This window comes from Bison bison, unplaced genomic scaffold (genome assembly GCF_000754665.1).
Source record: "Bison bison bison isolate TAMUID 2011002044 unplaced genomic scaffold, Bison_UMD1.0 scf7180017864119, whole genome shotgun sequence".
NCBI lineage: Eukaryota > Metazoa > Chordata > Mammalia > Artiodactyla > Bovidae > Bison > Bison bison.
Genome location: NW_011494691.1, coordinates 1,651,594 through 1,658,222, shown reverse-complemented (window position 1 = coordinate 1,658,222; position 6,629 = coordinate 1,651,594).

Sequence of the window (6,629 nt, the reverse complement as noted above, 5' to 3'; positions counted from 1 at the left end):
GAGTAACCGTCTTTTAATTTCATGGCTGCAGTCACCATCTGCAGTGATTTTGGAGCCCAGAAAAATAAATTCTGACACTGTTTCCACAGCTTCCCCATCTATTTGCCATGAAGTGATGGGACCGGATGCCATGATCTTAGTTTTCTGAATGTTGAGCTTTAAGCCAACTTTTTCACTCTCCACTTTCACTTTCATCAAGAGGCTTTTTAGTTCCTCTTCACTTTCTGCCATAAGGGTGGTGTCATCTGCATATCTGTGGTTATTGATATTTCTCCTGGCAATCTTGATTCTAGCTTGTGATTCTTCCAGCCCAGTGTTTCTCATGATGTAGTCTGCATATAATTTAAATAAGCAGGTGACAATATACAGCCTTAACGTACTCCTTTCCCTATTTGGAACCAGTCTGTTGTTCCATGTCCATTTCTAACTGTTGCTTCTTGACATGCATTGGACAAGACATACCTAATTGATACCTATAGAATATTACATCCAAAAATGGAAGAATACACTTTTTTTTCAAGTACACATGGAACATTCTCCAATATAGATCACATCTTGGGTCACAAATCAAGTGTTGGTAAATTTAAGAATATTGAAACTGTATCAAGCATGATTTTTTTACCACAATGCTATAAGATTAGATATCGATTACAGGGGGGTTGGGGAAAAACTGTAAAAAGCACAAACATAGAAGGCTAAACCACATACTTCTAAATACTCAAGAAGTCACTGAAGAAATTAAAGAGGAAATTTTAAAATACCTACAAAAAATGACAATGAAAACACAACTCAAAATCTATGGGATGCGGCAAAGTTGTGTCAAGAGGGAAGTATGTACCAATACAACCCTACCTCAAGAAATGAGAAAAACATGAAATAAACAACCTAACCTTAAACCTAAAGTAACTAGAAAAAAAAAAGGACAAAATCCACAAAGTCAGTAGAAGGAAAGAAATCACAAAGATCAGAGCAGTAATAAATGTAAAACAAATGAAAGTAATATAGCAAAGATCAATAAACTAAAATCTGGTTCTATAAGAATAAACAAAACAAGCAAGCCATTAACCAGACTCACCAAGAAAAAAGAGGAGAAGACTAAAATCAATAAAATTAGAAATGAAAAAGGAGAAATTACAATAGAGACACAGAAATACAAAAGATCATAAGAGATTATTATGAGCAACCATATGCCAAATAAGTAAATAACCTGGAAGAAATGGAAAAATTATTAGGAAAGTACAACTTTCCAGGACTGAATCAGAAAGAAGTAGAAAATATGAACAGATCAATCACAAGTACTGAAATTCAAACTGTGATCAAAAATCTTCCAACCAACAAAAGTCAAAGGACAGATTCTAGGTGAATTTTATTCAAAATTCAGTCAAGTTCTATTCAAAATTCAGAGAAGATCTGACACCAATCCCACTCAAACTGTTCCAAAATATTGTAGAGGGAGAAAAACTCCCAATCTCATTCTCCAAGGCCACCATCACCATGATACAAAAACAGATAAAAATATCACAAAAAAGAAAATTATAGGCCAATGTCACTGAGAATACAGGTGCAAAAATCTTCAACAAAGTTCTACCAAACAGAATCCAACAGCACATTTAAAGAATTATATACCATAATCAAGTGGGATTTAGCCTAGGGATCCAAAGATTCTTCAACATATGCAAATCAATAAATGTGTACACCACATTAGCAAATTGAAAGATAAAAAAACATATGAACTTCTCAATAGATGCAGAGAAAGCTTTTGAAAAAATTCAACACTAATTTATGATATAAAAAAAAAAATACCTCCCAGAAAATCAGTATAGAAGGAACCTACCTCAACATAATAAAGGCTATATATGACAAACCCAAAACAAACATTCTCAAAAGTGAAAAACTGAAAGTATTTCTTCTAAGATCAGGAACAAGACAAAGGTGCCCACTCTAACAGCTAGAGTATTTTGCAGTCCTAGCCATGGCAATCAGAGAAGAAAAAGAAATAAAAGTAATCTAGATTAGAAAAGAAATAACACTCTCACTGTTTGCAGATAAAATGATTCTATACATAGAAAACTCTAAAAACACCACCAAAAACCTATTAGAACTAATGAATGAATAAATTTAGTAAAATCACAATATATAAAGTTAATACACTGATATCCCTTGCAGTCGTATACACTAATGAGAAATTAGAAAGAAAAATTAAGGAAACAATCCCAATGAAATAAAAAAAAATAAAATATGTAGGATAAAACTAACTAAAGAGACAAAAACCTGTATTGCAGAAAACCATAAGACACTGATGAAAGAAATCAAAGATGACACAAAGAGATGGGGAGATATACCATGTTCCTGGAGTATAAGAATGACTATTGTTGAAATGACTATACTACCCAAAGCAATCTACAGATTCAATGCCTATCAAATTACCAAAGGCATTTTTCACAGAGCTAGAACAAAAATTTCAAAATTTTTATGCAAACACAAAAGACCCCAAATACCCAAATCTTCTCAAGATTGCTTCTTTCTAAAGCAATCTTGAGAAAGAAGAATGGAGCTGGAAAAATCAATCTTCCTGACTTCAAATTATACTACAAAGCTTCAGTCATTAAGACAATATGATACTGGCACAAAAACAGATATAGATCAATGGGACAAGATAGAAAGTACAGAGATAAACCCACACACCTATGGACACCTTATCTTTGATAAAGGAGGCAAGAACATACAATGGAGAAAAGACATTCTGTTCAATAAGTGGTGCTGGGAAAACTCAGCAACTATGTGGAAAAGAATGAAATTAGAACATTCCTAACACCATACACAAAAATAAACTCAAAATGGATTAAAGGATTAAATGTAAGGCCAAAAACCATAAAGCTCTTATAGGAAGATATATGCAGAACACTCTGACATAAATCACAGCAAGTTCTTCTATGACCCACCTCCTAGAGTAATGGAGATAGAAACAAAAATAAACAAATTAAACTTTAAAGCTTTTGCACAGCAAAGGAAACTATAAACAAAGTGAAAGGACACCCTCAGAATGGGAGAAAATAATAGCAAAGGAAACCACTGACAAAGGATTAACTTCCAAAATATACAAGCAGCTCATACAAGTCAATACCAGAAAAACAAACAACTCAGTCAAAAAGTGGGGAAAAGACCTAAGCAGTCATTTCTCCAAAGAAGACATACAGATGGCTAACAAACACATGAAAAGATGCTCAACATTGCTCATTATTAGAGAAATGCAGCTCAAAACTACAATGAGATATCACCTCACACCTGTCAGAATGGCCATCATCAAAAAGTCTACAAACAATAAATGCTGGAGAGGGTGTGGAGAAAAGGGGACCCTCTTGCACTGTTGGTAGGAATGTTCAGCCACTATGGAGAACAGTGTGGAGATTCCTTTAAAAATTAGGAATAAAGCCACCACATGACCCAGCAATCCCACTGCTGGGCATATACCCTGAGAGGAAACCAAAACTGAAAAAGACACATGTACCCCAGTGTTCATTGCAGCACTATTTACAACAACTAGGACATGGCAGCAACCTAGATGTCCCTTGACAGATGAATGGATAAAGAAGCTGTGGCACATACATACAATGGAATATTACTCAGCTATAAAAAGGAATGCATTTGTGTCAGTTCTAATGAGGTGGATGAACCTAGAGTCTATTAAACAGAGTGAAGTAAGTCAGAAAGAAAAACAAATATCGTATACTAATTCATATGTATAGAATCTAGAAAGATGGTACTAATGAAATTATTTGCAGGATAGCAATGGAGACACAGGCATAGAGAAGAGATTTATGGACACAGTGAGGTGGAAGGAGAGGGTAGGATGTATGGACAGGGTAACATCAAATATACACTACCATATGTAAAATAGATAGACCAAAAAAAAAAAATATAGATAGCCAGTGAGAATTTGCTGTATGACTCAGGGAAATCAAACTGAAGTTCTGTAACAACCTAGGGGGGTGGGATGGGGAGGGAGGTGTGAGAGGGAGGGGACATATGAGTACCTATGGATGATTCATGTTGATGTTTGGCAGAAACCAACACAGTACTGTAAAGTAATTAGCCTTCAATTAAAAATAAATAAATTTGTTTAAATGATCAGAAGACCTTAACAGGAATTTCTCCAAAGAATACATACGGATGGCAAATAGATACATGAAAAGATGCTTAATATCACTCATTATCAGAGAAATGCAAGTCAAAACTACAATGAGGTATCACTTCACACCAATCAGAATGTCCATCGTCAAAAAAATCTACAAACAATAAATGCTAGAGAGCATGTGGAGAAAAGGGAACCCTTCTGCACTGTTGGTAGGAATGTAAACTGATCAGTCATTTTGTAATAAGACAGTCCATACAGTATGGAGATTCTGTTTTGCCGAAAGTTTTCACTTTCATCTCAGGTTCAAAGGATTTGTTAACAAAATAAGCCACTCATTATATATAAATAAATAACACAGATATTTATTAGAGAATTATCTATCTTACTTTCAATATACTAACATTAAAGAAAAGAGAAATGTAAAGAGCAGAGAATACATCACCAAATTGGGTTTTGACCAACATCCAGACTTAATCAGTGCTGTGAAGTCCCATATACAACTAATTAAATGGCAGAGATAAGATTAAAATACAGAGTGACTTCAGGACTCATGTCTGGTGTAACACCTACCCATGGGGCTGTTTGGAAATGTTTGTTAACAAATTGTGAAGGATCTTCTGGAAATAAGAACTATATCATCTTCTTTTTAAGGTGCTTACCTCTTCAAAGAAAATGATCTGTTTGATTTTAAAAATTAATTACCAGTGGTACTTCATTAGTGACAACTGGTGTCTGAGACTTGCCCCAGGCTGTGTTTGCTGTGACATTTGGGCTGCTGGAACATCTGAAGTGTGCTATGACAAAGGGGAGGGAGGCAAGGAGGAGGGGCAGTGTGGTTCAAGGGCAGGACCCAGGCTGTGAGGGGTGGAGCCGCTCTGCTCTGCTCATGAGAAGAGCAGGTCATTCCCAGGATTGTTCCAGAACTTCTGTAGACTCATGTCTGATTCATGGAAAGGGAACGTTGAATAAACTAGTGAGCAAGTACAGTCTTTTTTGCCTATGATCTCCTTGAGCCATAAAGACGACATGAATAGCATTAGTTTCTATGGTTACAGGACATCCTGGGTAAGTATTGGTGGTTTTGGATAGGGATTGGCACCACTGAGGTAGCAATAGCTCCTGGGGAGAAGGACAGGGCTTGGAGGAAGACACCACACCACACTGGAGCATGAGAGGAAAAGCTAAAGGAAGATTTATTTGGTGGTGGTGGGGAACTAAGAGGACTGAGATCTGAGCCAGGGATTTCAAGAACACTTGTGAGGAAACCAAGGTCCCACCAGACAGGTGGGGGGCAGAGGTGAGAGAGAACAAACTGATTTGGAGGTATTTTTATAAAATATTCTTTATCTTTGGCTGACTTTGACTTTGCCTGGAGTATTTAGGGTACATTAAAAACAATGGGGGCTTCTCTTGTGGCTCAGCTGGTAAAGAATCTGTCTGCAATGCAGGAGAATTGGGTTCAATCCCTGGATTGGGACGATCCCCTCGTGGGATCTTGCTTTCCTCACAAGTGTTCTTGAAAGCACTGGCTCTGGTCTCAGTCCTCTCAGTCTGCCTTTAGCTTTTTCTACCGCTACCAAATCTGCCTTTAGCTTTTTCCTCTTATGCTCCAGTGTGGTCAAATCCCTTATGACTATACAGTGGAAGTGAGAAATAGATTTAAGGGACTAAATCTGATAGACAGAGTGCCTGATGAACTATCGATGGAGGTTCGTGACACTGTACAGGAGATAGGGATCAAGATCATCCCCAAGAAAAAGAAATGCAAAAAAGCAAGATGGCTGACTGAGGAGGCCTTACAAAGCTGTGAAAAGAAAAGGGAAGTGAAAAGCCAAGGAGAAAAGGAAAGATATACGCATTTGAATGCAGAGTTCCAAAGAATACCGAGGAGAGATAAGAAAGCCTTCCTCAGCGATCAATGCAAAGAAATAGAGGAAAACAACACAATGGGAAAGACTAGAGATCTCGTCAAGAAAATTAGAGATACGAAGGCAATGTTTCATGCAAAGATGGGCTCAATGAAGGACAGAAATGGTATGGACCTAACAGAAGCAGAAGATATTAAGAAGAGATGGCAAGAATACACAGAAGAACTGTACAAAAAAGATCTTCACAACCAAGATAATCACGATGGTGTGATGATCATTCACCTAGAGCCAGACATCCTGGAATGTGAAGTCAAGTGGGCCTTAGGAAGCATCACTACAGACAAAGCTAATGGAGGTGATGGAATTCCAGTTGAGCTATTTCAAATCCTGAAAGATGATGCTGTGAAAGTGCTGCACTCAATATGTCAGCAAATTTGGAAAACTCAGCAGTGGCCACAGGACTGGAAAAGGTCAGTTTTCATTCCAATCCCAAAGAAAGGCAATGCCAAAGACTGCTCAAACTACCACACAATTGCACTCATCTCACACGCTAGTAAAATAATGCTCAAAATTCTCCAAGACAGGCTTCAGCAATATGTGAACCGTGAACTTCCTGATGTTCAAGC